This window comes from Chiloscyllium punctatum, chromosome 20 (assembly GCF_047496795.1).
Source record: "Chiloscyllium punctatum isolate Juve2018m chromosome 20, sChiPun1.3, whole genome shotgun sequence".
Taxonomy (NCBI): Eukaryota; Metazoa; Chordata; class Chondrichthyes; order Orectolobiformes; family Hemiscylliidae; genus Chiloscyllium; species Chiloscyllium punctatum.
In genome coordinates, this window is record NC_092758.1 from 37,100,987 (window position 1) to 37,118,206 (window position 17,220).

Sequence of the window (17,220 nt, forward strand, 5' to 3'; positions counted from 1 at the left end):
GATAGGCTTTATAAGGGGCTGTAGGTCCTCTAATAATATTAGAAGGTTGCTGAATATGGTCCAAGTTTGTCAGCAATGATCGATTCAGGGGTTGGTGACTTCCTTCAATGCAGAGAAAGCATTTGACCAGGTGGAATGGCCATATCGTTTTTATGTCTTAGAACAGTTTGGGTGGAGTCTTTGCTGGGGGGTAGAGGTTTTATATTGCCACCCTTTGGCCGCGGTCATCACCAACGGGGTGAAATCTGGGAACTTTAGGATTGGTCGGGGTAGTCGGCAAGGCTGCCCCCTCTCACTGTTATTGTTTACGTTGGTGATAGAGCCACTGGCAGAAGCCATTCGTCAGAACGTCCACATAACTGCTGCGGAAGTGGGATCGAGGGCACACAAGATTACACTGTATGCGAATGATGTCCTTCTGTTTTTATTGAACCTGATGACCTCTGTACCCTATTTGATTCATTTGGGGCTATTTCAGAATATAAGATCAACTTTGCAAAATTGGAGGCTATGCCTTTGGGGAACTTTAAGGATGTACCAGAAGTTGAAGTTCCCTTTTAAGTGGTCACGGGCAGGTTCCGATACCTAGGCATTTTTATTACCCCCAAGTTTGATCTGCTATTTAGGACTAACTTTGCTCACCTGCTTGACAATATTAGGCAAGATCTCCAGAGATGGGAGGCTCTTCCAATTTCGCGGCTGGGCCGAATATCTCTCATTAAGATGAATGTTCTTCTTTGTTTGCTTTATCCCATGAGTATGCTCCCTATAATGTTTCCCAGGTCAAGCAGAAGCTTATGGGGTGGTTTGGTTCCTTTGTCTAGCATCGTGGTCGGCCCTTCATCAAACTTCCTAAATTGCAGCTGCCCCATGGAGGGGGAGGAGTTGATTTCCCAGACATCAGGAGGTATCAATTGAGTTACCTGCTGTCCTTTGTCTGTGATTGGGTAGGTAACGATCCAAACTCAATATGGCTGGATATCGAGGCCTCCCAGACAAAGTGCCCTCTTATTAAACTGTTGTTCATGGATAAGATGAGGACAGTTATGGACCACTGCCAGAACCCCATTGTCATTAGTACAGTCAAGGCATGGAGGGCAATGTGTCAGAGTGAGGGTTGTTTAACCAAGACTTCGCCACTTACACCTAGAGTTGGAATGCCAGGGTTCTAACCAGGGATGATGGACTCAGGGTTCAAACTATGGGCAGCAAGAGGAGTTTCTAGTTTGGGAGACTGGTTTGAGGAGGAGGGTATGATGTCCTTTGAGCAACTGAGCCACAAATATGGGTTGCCCAGCAGAGACCTTTTCTGTTTTTTTTCAGGTTAGGGATTTCATCCAGAAGAAGACCATTCTTCTCACTAAGCCCTATAAGCCCGATACAGAGAGGTTGATGCTACGTTCCACAAGCATCCTTTTGGTTAGTGCCCTCTATCATTTGCTGGGTTGCAGGGCCTGGCAGGATATTAACTGGTTACGTGAGGTCTGGGAGCAAGAGCTGGGATTGGCGATCTCTTCTGAAACATGGGAGAACACATGGGAGAATACTCGAAAGATCTCAATCTGTAATAGGACATGCGCTACGCAGTTAAAAGTTCTGCACAGGGCTCATCTGGCAACAGACCGTCTGGCGAAGTTTAAAAAAGGGGCATCTTCACTGTGCCCCAAGTGTAAAATAAATGTAGATACTCTTACCCATTGCTTCTGGACATGCCACAGGCTCCGTGTTTATTGGAGCGCTGTGGAGGGAGAGATCGGGAGGGTATTGAGGACTGAAGTCAAAGTAGACCCGATATCTCTCCTCTTAGGTCTACCGAATTTACCATCTTTAGACAGGCATGGGAAGAAACTATTTAATATTCTTGCATACTGTGCACGAAAGAATATTCTGATGAATTGGGTGTCTGAGAACCTGCCAGGCTTGCTGGGATGGCAGAAATTAATTATGGAGCACATTCCCTTGGACGTTTTTTACAACCATAGTGCACCACACAACAGACAATTTTTATAAGACATGGGAGCCCTACTTGAGTTATTTGGATATAGATTTGTCAGTTATCTTAACTAGGGTGTTTGTTTAACCAGGATGATTAGGTTTGTCAAGCCCTGGGCCCTGGACGGGGTCTCCCGAGTTAATATGGGCATGTATACAATGCTCCCGTTCCTTTGTTTGGGAGCTTTGTGCCGAGCATAGCTGTTCTGTATTTTGTGGGGTTTTTTGCTTTTTTTTGGTGTTGCTTTGCACAGTGTTAGGGTTGCTTTGTATTATAGGGTAGGTTGGTGGTTAGTGGATAGTAGTTGTATTGTAATTTGTATTTTTTTTCTTTTTTTTATACTAATATTTGTTATTGATTGTTTCTTTCAACAATTTTATATGTTTGTAAAGTTAAAAAAATTTGCGAATAAATATTTTCAAAACAAATGCTTGGTCACATTTATGTATTAGGTATTTTGCAAAATATACTGCTTGTTAGACTTGTTTATGCAACTTGATTTTCTAATTTTTTTTGCTCATATATTTTGAAAATGTGAGCTGATGTGACAGTGAAGTCAATAGTGCAGGGAACCTGGTGACAAAGTTAACCAGTCAGATTTCGGGAATAACAGACAAAGGTTAAGAAGGAAGCTGAATTAAACTATTTAAATTCAATCAGATACAGAACAAAAAAGGAAAGGAAGTGCACTAAGACTAAAGGTAAAAAAGAAAGATAAGTAGCAAAAAAATTACATTTTAGAGTTAGATCATATTCTCCCCATGTCTGTGTGCGTTTCCTCCGGGTGCTCCGGTTTCCTCCCACAATCCAAAAATGTGCAGATTAGGTGAATTGGCCATGCTAAATTGCCCATAGTGATAGGTGAAGGGGTAAATGTAAGGGAATGGGTCTGGGTGGGTTGCACTTCGGTGGGTCAGTGTGAACTTGTTGGGCCGAAGGGCCTGTTTCCACACTGTAAGTAATCTAATCTAATCTTGGAAATCTAATACAGTGCATTTGCTGAAGGCATGAAATTCCTAATCTTTAATGCTTCACATTCTTTGCAAAAGAGTTTGATTGGCAGCATTTACCAATTGATGAAGGGCTTTTGCCGAAACGTCGATTTCGCTGCTCGTTGGATGCTGCCTGAACTGCTGTGCTCTTCCAGCACCACTAATCCAGCATTTACTAATTATTGTGCCTTTAAAAGGGTGTAAACATATTTAATTTTTGACTTAACTGATATGATATGTTCAATGTGCAATCTATGTAAACTGTAGGTTGAGGTGGAGATTAACAAGTGAGGAATTGCAATTTAAGAATTATCGCTTCCAAGTAGTTTGCCAATTTCTGCATTGATAGCGATTGGCAAAATCTTGTGGAGGTGATGGGGTTCATGATGCCAACCGGACAGCCAGCAAGACCCACTTGCCAACATGTTGCACAAAGGCCTAAGCATCGTTTCCATTTGCATAACTAAAAGGGCAGCATCAAGCCTTTCCATGTCCAAGGGTAGAAAAGTTGGCAGCTCTTTTGTACCCAACAATGTCAGTGTTAGAAATACGGGTCACTTTAAGGCTCAATCAGATCAACCCTAGAATTGATTTGGACTTTTATTTAAATTTCCTTGATGGTTGGAGACAGAGTTTGGTGGTAGATGGTTGTTGTTGAGACTAGAAACCTGCAACCAGTGGTGTGCCATAAGGATCGGTGCTCGGTCCACTGTTGTTCATCACTTATATAAATGATGTGAATGAGAAAATAGCAGGGTAGTAAGGTTTGCGGATGATACCAAAATTGATGGTATTGTGGACAGTGAAGAAGGTAATCAAAGAGTACAACAAGATCTTGATCAACTGGGCCAGTGGGCTGAGGAATTTGGGCCAAGAACAGGCAAATGGAACTAGTTTGGTTTAGGAAATCTGGTCGGCATGGACGAGTTGGGCTGAAGGGCTTGTTTCCATGCTGTATGACTCTCTGACTTTAAGCGCTGCATTCTTCGAGGGTCTTGTGGTACTGTGGTAGTATCCCTATCTCTAAATGAGAAAATCTGAATTCAAGTCCCATCTACTTCAGAGATGGGTAACGGCTTTGAACAGCTTGATTTGGAAATATGAAAAAGAGCTGGGCTTTTGTGGGTTCTTGTGGTGAAGTGTTCTGCCTCTAGCCCAGAAGCGCTAGGTTCTAGATTGAAAAAAGAAGTGCCGATTTCTTTGTTCAAGGATGTGGTTAGAGGGATGTAGGAAGTCAGGGGATCTCCTCATGGACCTGCTTCGAATCTTGCCAAAATAACCAAGACCAGATCCTGGCAGTGGGCTGGGGTCATCATTGCAGCTGTTTTCGTTTTTCGTGTGCTTGTGAATCATTAGAAAGGCATCACACAGTGTCCTCCAACACTCTGAGGCATTTAGAGAGAGAGGGTAACACAGGAATGCATTTTCTCTTTCTCCAACACGACTGTAACTTAGTGCCCTCCCTCTTTCCCTATCCTACCTTCCTTCCTGGAGTATTTGTTCTAGTAACTGGATGTTTGGTTCATTTGTTTAGATTAGATTACTTACAGTGTGGAAACAGGCCCTTCGGCCCAACAAGTCCACACCGCCCCGCCGAAGCGCAACCCACCCATACCCCTACATTTACACCTTACCTAACACTATGGGCAATTTAGCATGGCCAATTCACCTGACCTGCACATCTTTGGACTGTGGGAGGAAACCGGAGCACCCGGAGGAAACCCACGCAGACACGGGGAGAATGTGCAAACTCCACACAGTTAGTCACCTGAGGCAGGAATTGAACCCGGGTCTCTGGCGCTGTGAGGCAGCAGTGCTAACCACTGTGCCACCGTGCCACCCACTAATGTTATTGTTATTGAATGATTTAGTGATGAGTTTTCAAAAGTCAAAAAAGAGCTGAGTTCTTTTGAATTAGGTCTTGATTCTGGACATGGAAAAGATCAAAAAGGGAAAAGTGGAAACAATAGATTTAAAATAAAACATTTGTAAACCTCTGAAGTCTTTTACTGCCTAACTCAACATATGGATATTGGTATATGCAGCAAGCAGCACCACTGAAGAAGGGGTCATAACTACCAATCAAGACCGCATATAGAGGAGGGACCCTGGCACAGCTGAGTGTGGTCTCCATGGTTGTCCATAGGCTTTTCTCTTTCAGCCATCATTGGGATGGTGGTTGCAAGGTTGAAAGGAGTCCATCCACCCAAGTATATGCAACTTCACCCTCAAACACACCACAGGGCACAAGGTGCTGTCTAATGTGTGTGATTCTGACAACATTTTAAATCAGACTCTGGCTTGGTTTACTTTCTTTGCTGTAAATTGTTTATTTCTATCTGGTTGATCCAATCAGTGAATATAGCAAAATTATATCCATTATTCTTCCGAGTTCAGTAGCAGTTGGAGTTTTACAGAGGATAAGAATGAGATAGAATGGTGTACATTTGGTTTACTCTTTAGCATTCTTCTCATTTTCTGTGGCAATTAGATCAACACACAGGACGTGGGTCCAAACCTATATACATGCATTACTTTAAAGATGACCAAGAACTCAAAATCCATCTGGTTTAGGATCCCTGCATGTAATTGAAGCTGGCATGAGTTCAAAGTTCTTGTTGCAAAAGATTAGACATCCTGAAGTGTTTAGCCAGGAGCTTCAATCTGGTTGTAATTTACCACAAAAACAAAACACACACTGTTATTTTCACTCAATTTTTAACTGTGTGTTTATAGATAAGAAAAGATATTCAATTTCTGATGAAGTGACCCTCTGATCAGAACTTTTCGGTTCTGAAGTGATTGCTGTGAAACATAAATGGGACTGTAACTCTTTGCAAGTGTAATGTGTCAAATGAGAGGGTGTACTGTGACACAGCACAAAGGTGAGGATGTTAGAGTAACAGCTTGAATTCTATTCTTCATATAATGAGAAAAGGAAATAAAACATGAAATGAATTTAATGCAATATTGAAAATTTAATCAGTCTTTTGTTCAATGATTTTTCCTCGATTTCTTTATTGAGGTTGCAGATTGGAATCGGGGAGCTGTGTTGGTTGCATTTCTGAGTACTGATGGGATTGTCTACAAACTGGGTAATTAGTGGGTAGGGAATGTGCTCATCCACCAAAGCCCTACCCCATCCCCATTCCTAACATGCATCCTACAAATTGGCCCAGAGGCTGGAATATGCAGGCAAACCAGTGTTGGGAAATTATGTGCCCATCAACTTCTGTTCCTACACCCCTGGACTTTCAATTTTTTGGCATTTGATCTTCCTAGATTTATAAAGGATGAGTAAATATTCTTGAGTGTCACACAGAATAGGCACAGTGGCTCACTGTATCATTCTTTTCCCCTGATTTCTTCCTTCCTTCAATGAGAAAATCCTGTCCTCTGTGTGATGGCGATAACATAGCTGAAATCATTTAGCTGGTAATTATGGGATAGCAAATCACTATAGTATTTTCATCATTGCTGGAGAAGGTTATTCAGTTTTACAGACGAACATTTTACCATGTTTCCATGCATACATATTAATTGGATCAAAACTACCACTTAAATTGTATTCAAGAGAGAGCTGCATCTATTCATCACTTTACCTCTGATTACTGGTAACAATAATTTCTGATGTGCTAGTGACACTAACTTAGATTGATATTGTACCTTTACATAAGAGAAGCAACTTGTGGTGCTAAGGATGAAATAGTAGTTCAACTAAAGAAGACGCAAGGATGCAAACCAGAAGTTTGGGAGAAGATTTGGATCTTAGCATTATAGAATGATTGAATGGTTACTCAGAGAAGGAGAATCTCTCTGCCAGAGCAAGTGAACTAATCCCACTCCCCTGACCTTTCCCAGTAGCCCTGCAGGACCTCACTCAAGTCCCTTCGGAAGTCCAAATGTATAGCTGTCATCATACTCACAGTTAATGCAAAACAGATCCTAACCACTCTGTGTGTAAAAGAAAGGTTTTCTTCATGTGCTTGTTTTTGTGATAATCAACTTAGATCTGTATCCATTAATTCTACACACTTCTGGCAATAGTAGCAGTTTCTCCTTATCTACTCTGCCTGGACCCCTGTAAAATTGAGTCTCATAATTTCACTTCCTGAAGGAAATTAACCACAGGTTCTCGAATGTAGCTACATAACAGAGGTCTCTAAGCAATATGGAGGCATTTTTGTAAATCTTTTCTACTTTGACAGCTTTTCTACAATAACTTTCCTATCCTTCTGAACACAAGGTGTCTACAATTGTCATAATGCTCTGGTTGTGAAGTGTTATGCTAAGTTTCTTGAAGAATTACTTGCTTTTTTTCTCTTTTTTTTGCAAAGCAATATAGATTTTTAAACACTTGCCTCTCCTTCCTGACCCATCACCCTCTCCTTCCTGAACCCTGACAACACTCCTTCCTGGCCCATCATCCTCCTTCCTGAAGCCTCACCCACTCCTTCTTGATCCCTCATCCTCTCCTTCCTGAACCCTCACAGACTCCTTCCTCACCCCTCACCTTCTCCTTCTTGACCCCTCACCCTCTCCTTCATGAATCCTCACCCTCTCCTTCCTTAACAGTCATCCTCTCCTTTCTGAACCCTGACCCTCTCCTTTCTGAATCCTCAACCTCTCCTTCCTGAATCCTCACCCTCTCCTTCCTGAATCCTCACCCTCTCCTTCCTGACCCCTCACCTTCTCCGTCCTGAACCCTCACCCTCTCCTTCCTGACCCCTCACCTTCTCCTTCCTGAACCCTCACCTTCTCCGTCCTGACCCCTCACCCTCTCCTTCCTGACCCCTCACCCTCTCCTTCCTGACCCCTCACCCTCTCCTTCCTGAACTCTCACCCACTCCTTCCACAAGCCTCACCTTCTCCTTCCTGAACCCTCAGCCTCTCCTTCCTGACCCATCACCCTCTCCTTCCTGAACCCTCACCCTCTCCTTCCTGAACTCTCACCCACTCCTTCCACAAGCCTCTCCTTCCTGACCCCTCACCCTCTCCTTCCTGAATCCTCACCCTCTCCTTCCTGAACTCTCATCCACTCCTTCCACAAGCCTCACCCTCTCCTTCATGATCCCTCACCCTCTCCTTCCTGCACCCTCACCCTCTCCTTCCTGAATCCTCACACTCTCCTTCCTGACCCCTCACCCTCTCCTTCATGACCCCTCACTCACTCCTTCCTGACCCCTCACACATTCCTTTTTCACCCCTCACCCTCTCCTTCCCGACCCTTCACCCTCTCCTTCCTGAATACCTACCCTCTTCTGCCTGACCCCTCACCCTCTCCTTCCTGATTGCTCACCCTCTGCTTCCTGAACCCTCACACACTCCTTCTTGACCCCTCACCCTCTCCTTTCTGAATCCTCACCCTCTCCTTCCTGACCCCTCACCCTCTCTTTTCTGAACCCTCACCCTCTGCTTCCGGAACACTCACCCTCTCCTTCCTGAACTCTCACGCACTCCTTCCTCAACCCTCTCCCTCTCCTTCCTGAACCCTCAGCCTCTCCTTCGTGACCCCTCACCCTCTCCTTCCTGACCCACCACCCTCTCCTTCCTGACTCCCCCACCCTCTCCTTCCTGACTCCTCACCCTGTCCTTCCTGAATCCTCACCTTCTCGTTCCTGAATCCTCACCCTCTCCTTCCTAAACCCTCACCCTCTCCTTCCTAATACTTCACCCTCTGCTTCCTGAACCCTAACAAACTCCTTGGTGACCCATCACCCTCTCTTTCCTGAACCCTCACCCACTCCTTCCCGACCCCTCACACATTCCTTTTTCACCCTTCACCCTCTCCTTCCTGAATCCCTACCCTCTTCTGCCTGACCCCTCACCCTCTCCTTCCTGATTGCTCACCCTCTGCTTCCTGAACCCTCACACACTCCTTCCTGACCCCTCACCCTCTACTTCCTGACCCCTCATCCTCTCCTTCCTGAACCCTCACCCACTCCTTCCTGACCCCTCACACATTCCTTTTTCACCCCTCACCCTCTCCTTCCTGACCCCTCACCCTCTCCTTCCTGACCCCTCACCCTCTCCTTCCTGAATCCCTACCCTCTTCTGCCTGACCCCTCACCCTCTCCTTCCTGATTGCTCACCCTCTGCTTCCTGAACCCTCACCCTCTCTTTCCTGAACCCTCACCCTCTCCTTCCTGTTCCCTCACTCTCTCATTCCTGATCCCTACCCTCTACTTCCTGAATCCTCACCCTCTCCTTCCTGAACCCTCTCCCTCTCCTTCGTGTTCCCTCACCCACTCCTTCCTGAACCTTCTCCCTCTCCTTTGTGTTCCCTCACCCAGTCCTTCCTGAATCCTCACCCTCTCCTTCCTGAACCCTCACACACTCCTTCCTGAATGTAGATCTACTTGTCAAAGCAGCAATTGATAGACAAACCGTAGTAATCCCACAACCAATAAACCAGCTCTAAGCTCTGGCAGTCCTATCAGATTTGTTTGTGATTGGTGTGAGCCAATTCAACAACTCACTTGAGGAGTCAGATCCACAAACATCTCTCTCCTCAGTGATGAAGGACCCAGCACGTCAGTGCAAAAGATAAGGCGGAGGCACTTAAAACAACCTTCGGCTAGAAGTACCAAGTGGATGATCCATCTTGGCTTTCTCCGGAGGTCTTAGCATATCAGATGTCACTCTTCAGCCAATTCACGTCTCTCCACCTGAGGTCAGGAAACAATCGGGGTACTTCATGCTGTAAAGACTATGGGCACTGATAACATTCCAGCAATACAACTGTAGACTTGTGCTTCAGGATTTGATTGTGGGGTCAAGGAGCCTTAGCAAAACTGGAATCAATGGGAATCATGGGTAAAACTCTCCAGTGGTTCAGTCATTCTGGTTGTGGTGTTGGCTTCAGCTTTACTACACTTCTACAGGTACTGCTCAGAATAGCATCCTCGGCTCAACTATCTTTAGCTTCTTAATCAATAACCTTCCCTCCATCCTAAGGTCAGGAATAGGAGTGTCTGTGATGATTGCACAATGTTCAGCACTATTTATGAATTTTCAAACACTGAAGCAATCCACATTCAAATCAGGATTTCAACAATCCCCAGTTTTTGTCTGACAATCGGCAAGTGATATTTGTGCGATGCAAGTACCAGTTAAAGACTTACCAAACAAGAGCGAATCTAACCATCATTCCTTGACATTTACTTGCATTTCCATCATTGAATCTCAAAATCCTGGGGATTAATATTGACCAGAAAACTGAACTGAACTAGCAAAATAAATATAGTAGCTACAAGAACAGGTCGGAGGTCAGAGATGTACTGCTGAGGCTATACAAGGCTCTGATCAGACCGCATTTGGAATATTGTGAGCATTTTTGGGCCACATATCTAAGGTAGGATGTGTTGGCATTGGAGAGGGTCCAGAGGAGGTTTACCAGTATGATCATGGGCGTGAAGGGCTTGTCATATGAGGAGTGGTTGAGGACCATGGGACTGTACTCAATGGAGTTTAGATGGATAAAGGGGGATTTCATTGGAACTGACAGAATATTGAGAGGCGTAGATAGAATGGACTTGGAAAAGGTATTTCCATTAAAACCTGATGGCACAGCCTCAATGTGAAGGGATGACTCTTTAGAAATTGGATGAGGAGAAATTTCTTCAGCCAGAGGGTGATGAATCTGTGGAGCACATTGTTGGCCTACTCATTGAGTATATTTAAGACTGAGATAAATAGGTTCTTGATCAGTGAAGGAATAAAGAATTACAAGGCGAAGGGAGGAAAACAGAATTGAGAAACATGTCGCCCACTATTAAATGGCTGAATTGATGGGCCGAATGGTCTAATTCTACTCCAAATCTTGTGGTCATTTGGGTTTATGGAGTCCTGCAGTGAGTAACCAGTTTCCTTACTCCCCAAAGCCTCTCCATTATCTACAAGAGATAAGTCATGAAAGTAATGAAGTATTCCCCATTTGCCTGGATGAGCGCATGTCCAACAACACTCAAGAAGCTTGGCACCATCCAGGACAAAACAGCCAGATGGATTCACTTCCTCTATCACCAATACTTGATAGCAGCATTGTGTAACATTTGAAAGATGCATTGCAGAAATTCACTTAGGCTCCTTACAAAACCTACAGCCTCCTCCATGGAAGGATAAAAGCAGCAAATTGATGGGAAAACCACCACCTTCAATTGTCATTGGGTCAAATTCCTCAAACTCTCCCTTACACCATTGTGGATTTACCTAAACCAAATATACTGCAGTGGTTCAAGTAGGTAACTCACCACCATCTTCTTAACAGCTCCCACAGAATGACAATAAATGCTCCGCAGTCAGCAGAACCTACATTCTAAAAACGATTCTAAATTCTAAAAAAGAAGGGCAAAGTTAATGAATAGGATGGTAAGTGGGCAAGGGGTAAGAGAGGGAGACCGTGCTGGAAAAAGCACTGCAGGTCAGGCAGCATCTGAGGAGCAAGAGAATCGACTTTTCAGTCATAACCCTTCTTCAGGATTATCATCTCCAGGACCATCCAAGATTTTATCACCTCAGGTGATCTGCCATCCTCAGCCTCCAATTTAATAGTTCCCCAACTCTGCCCTGCCTGGTTCTATTTCTTACACAAAATCCACCAACCTGACTGTCCTCTGCCTCCATGCCTACTTTTCCAATTGTGGACTCCTATCCACTCTCTGAAGACCCCTTCTCTTGCCTTCAACAAACTCCATTTTTTTGAATACCCGGGCCTGGCATCTTACTCTTCCTCAATCTCTTCATCCCCAACTGCCATTGCGACATTAATCATCTCAATCTCTCCACCCTTCTCACTCACTCCAACCTTGCAAAGTGCAGCCCTCCACTCCCTCTACTCCAACCCCCAGCTCATCATTAAACCAGCCTATAAGGGAGGCGCAGAGGTGGTGTGGCACACTGACCTCTACATCACTGAGGCCAGATACCAACTTACTGACACCTCCTCCTATTGCCCCTTGACCATGACCCCACCTCTCATCACCAAACTGTCATCTCCAAGACCATCCACAACCTCATCACCTCAGGTGATCTCCCAGCGTCAGCCTCTAACCTTAACGTTCCCCAACACCGTCCCACCCCACCTGGTTCTATCTCTTAGCCAAAATCCACAAACCTGACTGCCTGTAGTCCTCACTATCTCCAAAAAGCTAAGAGAGGGACAGGAAGAAGAAGTGTGGTAGCAATATGTTGGGAGATTGTGAGAAGTAGGAGAAAAATCAAGCAACAAGGCAAGGAACATGAGAGCAGTAGGAGTGGTGCATCAGGGCAGAGTTGATGAGCAATGTGATGAGGGGTTGACAAACAATTTGGGAAAAGGATGGTCATCAATGGCGTCAAGGGTGGAATAATCTGTGCACATACCTGCAGACTGAATGGGTGCTGAGCAGACATACATAACTTCTCCAGTGTAGCAATAGCAAATACACTCTAAATGTTATCTACCCATTTCACACCTTCTTGATGTCCATTTCCAACCCTTTGGTACCTCACAGTTCCAAAGGGATGGAAATGGACATCAAGAAGGTTGTGAAATGGGTAGATAACATTTAGAGTGTATTTGTTGTTGCTACACTGGAGAATTTATGTACCTCACACTTCCAAGTTTTGTGATGTCTACAAATTTTGGATTATGTATTCCTTAGTTTAGATTACTGATTACTGAGTAGTAATTCTCTTGGCTTCTGGTGTCATTGGACAAACAGGGCACAGCCAAGAAGAATATTCTTCTTTGGGCTAAAGTAGGTATTGCATGGTAATAGAGCTGACTGAAAATCCGAAGTGTCATTGATACTTTGTTGAAAAGGACAGCATTGGTAATGGACCCTATGGTGTATGAGAAAGTATTAACCTGGAGCTGTTGTTGTTTCAACCAGAGATCTGATAATATTATATATCTGTGGAAGTCTGCCTCCCACCTATACGCATGCATTGGATTTTCAATGGCATGTGGAAGGAGATGTGACTGCTCGGCTGGGAGGGACATGCTTCACATGTCAGAATATACCACATTTTAGCTGCATCTTCAACTTAAAGAATTTGAAATGTCTTCTAAGGAGTTTTGACTCATTATATTTGCCTCATGACATTTCAAAGAAAGACCCAATCTATTTTGATTGGTCTCACCAACTGTATTACTATGTTTTGGTATGTTTGCCTGTTTAGGTAAGCTCAGGTTAGTCCTCAAAGTATTTCTTTAAACAATGTTTATTAACACTATATACATGATGATTTCGAGGTAAAAATCACTGTCCTTCCTTATTGAACCAGAAACAATTAATCAAGAAAATTCTCCTGAACACACTTTAGAAGATCTTCTCCTTATCTTTTCTTATATTAGTAATTGAGTCCACATTAGGGAAGCTGAAGTCCATATTGTCATTACCTTATGTAATTTCTCTTACAAATTTGCACCTCCATGCGTGTTCCGTAAGTGGCTGCTCTGTCGAATATACAGAGTAATGTCATTTTATTGATTCTTAACCCTTTGCAAATAGATTCAGTCGTCAGCTAGCTTCTCCAATACATTGGGTTGAATTTAATGCACCCATGGCAGCAAGAAACATGTCATCTGGGCCAATTTAATTCCAAAAGAAGCTCAAGTCAGTCTCCTTGCAACATAAAAACTTGCCCTGTTTAAATAGGAGATAAAAAAGGGATGATGCAGAACAGCCATTGCTGGGGGGTTCAGTGGTGATGAGGGATTAAATTGCGTCTTACTGCAATCTGATGTTTTATGATGGTCACCCACTAAACCCTACTGGGTTTGACAGCATCTTCCTTGGGAGGGTTCTTTCATAGTCATGAACTATGTGGAAATTGAGGGACTGATGTCAGGAAGTGAGGGCCACTGTGCCGCATCCCTGCCCTTGCTTCTGATACTGTTGCCCTCCTCCCATATTATCCCCATCCTGTCCTCACTCACCTTTGGTCTTGTATCCCACAATGATCCCAGATTGTGGGATCGCCCACTCCTGTGGGTGCTTTACCATTAGTTATCGCCACTTTTGTTGGCACTGGCACTCTGACCAATAGCTAAGGCCCCCACATTGACAGAATCTTGGCCATCATTTCTCTCTGTCACTTCATTTGCTCCTTAATTATTACAGCCACGCTTTCCTTATCTTTCTTTCCACACACATCCTAAAAAGCTTGCATGCATTAATCACCCTGTGATGAAGAGTAGGATCAATGTACAAAATTCCAGAGCTTGGGGCCAGAATAACTGAACAAAAACTCTGAAAAATCCACAAATTACTTTGACAGAACAACGGATCAGATGTCGAATAAAATGAAGAGTCAACACACTCAGCATTCATTCATAATGTAAACTGAAGGATTTGAGTGAACACCACATCTAAATGTGGGATTTACTGCTTTCTAGTGTTTCTACTTACTGCAATAAACCAATGAAAGAAATATTTCACGCTCTTTAGTTGACACAGTGCAAAAGGAATTTTACAATGCCATAGGGAGAAATCTACTGAAAGAGCCATTGTGATATTTATGATTGTGTATATTTATTTGAAGAACAAACCCTATATAATAAATTAGGGAAAACCTTTTAAAACACTTCAAAATAATGAGACAGAAGTTATTTGAGTTGTGCAGACATGTAGAGGTTTTATCAACTGGAAAATATTTAGTCAACCACAGGCTTTCAGTTATAAAACTGACGTATTTCAACTTGTAATTCTTAATTCTATTTGATTTCATCCTCTGCACAGAATTCTATTTTCAAAAACCTTCATAGTTCTGTCATGTTATCAATGTAGCATTGTAGGGGAATATTGAAATGAATGTGTAGTTGTGTTAATTTATAAGTTCAGAATATTAATTAAACAATCAAGATGAGAGTAAAATGTTTCTAACAGCCTGTCATGAACTATTGCAAATATTTATAGATTGATAACTTGTTGTAATATTCTCTTTTCTGAAGACAAAGCTGTTAGTACTGGCATGTGAGAATATATTCCTTTATGAATGTTTTGACCAAATGTTTATTTCTTCAAAGTATATTAATTTAATTTTCAATCTTGGTGCATTACCAGAATTCAGGTGGAAGATGTTTAGACCAGTGCATAGTTCCCTGAGCTTTCAGATATTGTAACTTTTTACATACCTTAGATGGGGACAAGGCAGAGTTTGTGGATCTTCTAACAAGCAGGGAAAGCAGGAAAAACTCAGCCGATTAGGTAACATCTGTAGAGAGAGAGGCACAGATAATGTTTCAAATCCAATATGATTTTTCTTCAGAATATGGATCTTTTATCAGTTCAGAAACAGGTACAAGTCAGCTGTCATCTCTGAAATCTGAAGCTGTTCATTTGGCCCTTGAGTTCCATGCAATTTCAGTGCATTTACGTGCAAAGTGGGACACACTTTTGCTGTGACTCGATGAGATGGAACCTGTTTTCCATTCCAAAGTCAATCTTATTCATTCAAAAATTTGTCTTTCATATAATCTTCCTACTATTTTCTGAGAAACTGCATGTAAGTAGTCCTGAATGTCCCTAAGTACATTCAAAGTGCACTAACAGTACATTAGAAAAGGGAATATAAATGCAACTCTTACTAGAGACTAGAAGTGAAGTGTTTTGAGTTTGGAGACTGGTGAAAACATTAGATGGAGTAATGATAGTTTGGAACATTTACTTTGATATTTTGCTATTTGATCTGCTTTTACATTTAATTTAGCAATGTAAGAACTCCTTCATCTCCACCCACTTGAGATGGTTCAATACTAGCTATTGGTATTCCACTTGGAATCTTTTTCTGGAATATGTGAGATGGCTGATTTGATGGCAACTGTCACTTTCTGAAATGACTGAGAGGCAGCAAGATGTCACCATGGTATGGCCACTATGGTCAAGAAACAAGTATACAGGATTCTGATTATTCTGCTTCCAGAAGTTAGAAGTTTAACTCATCTAGCCTGGTGGCAATAGATTGAGGGAGCTTTTAACATGGTACATTCAATTTTACAGACTGTTCCCGTCTAAATCTTGCTGCTGATGATTTGGATTTCACTAAGGAGACAACCTACCCCATTGTCATGCATGGATTTGGGAGGACCACATGGAGCTGACTCTGAAGCTTCTGTTGTATGAAAGTCATCAGGATGATGAGTAGAAACCAACATGAGTTGACAAATTATTATCTTTCAACAGAAACCCTGTTGGCCTTTTTTTAATTGCAAAACATACTGATAACATTCAGGACACTGTGACAATATTGCATTTCAGTGCTATTAAATAAAAATGTCAGCCCATTTAGAGGGAGAAATCAATGTTTGAACGAAGCAATAAAAATCAATAGTAATGATAACACACACCACAAGCAGCACTACATATGAATTCCATTATAACTAATTGCATTCATTCCACTAAACTGGTATTTGGAATTGCATCCACTGGATTCAGTATCCAGGCTACTGATGGATGTGAGCTCCTTCCTGAGAAGCAGCCAGTGTTCCTCTAAATGGGCTCTCCTATCCTGACTTTTTAGCCAGCTGATGGGAAATGTGGCGCTTCATATAATTCAGCCTCATGAATGATAATGCACCCTGAAACCTGCCAGTATAGTAATTTCAAACGAAGGAGTTACTGAAGTGAGTATACCGAATGCACCACGTATTAGAGTTGTGCGGCTAAGATAAACAGGTGGAATAATGACACGTCAAAATACATGAGGATTGTATTTTACTACAACTGTGAATAAACAGATATTATTCAGTTCATAATAGCATGAACTGCTGTAGGATCTTATTATTGCAATATCAAGTATTCACTCCTGCAAAGTGTATTGGGACACTTTCTAAAGTCACTATGAAATGCAAGCTGTTCTTATTTAAAAGGGAGATGGAAACTCATTGAAAAATAAGAAGTCCAAGCATGGTCAATATGTTTAATGGCCTATTATTAATAAACCTTTGATTTGATTCTTAAAAGTGATTATTCCAATGCTCTGATGAATATTTTGATGACAGTTTAATAATACGAATAGAGGTCACATTATATAGTTTATCACCTGTTCATACTTGTGGCATTGCCCTTTGAGCCATCAGAGGTTCACCCCCATGTCAGCTTGTTAGAGTTGGGGTACATTTTTAACTTGCCATCCTGATGTAAATGCAAAGCATTTTTTTTCATTACAGAGAGATTAACTCAATGGTGATCAAATTCAGCAGTGCCACAGCAGACAATCTATCCATGACGCTGGTTTTACATTCAAATT

General features: G+C 42.6%; 1 long non-coding RNA gene across 1 annotated transcript in view; it reads right to left on the reverse strand.

The window, feature by feature from the left end:
- The window catches only part of LOC140492044 (uncharacterized), a 61,901-nt gene extending 46,748 nt beyond the window's left edge, over nucleotides 1-15,153 (reverse strand). The window contains exon 1 of the long non-coding RNA XR_011963479.1: nucleotides 15,107-15,153. This is a non-coding gene — a long non-coding RNA (uncharacterized lncRNA). The remainder of the gene's footprint in view (nucleotides 1-15,106) is intronic.
- Nucleotides 15,154-17,220: the final 2,067 nt, after the last annotated feature.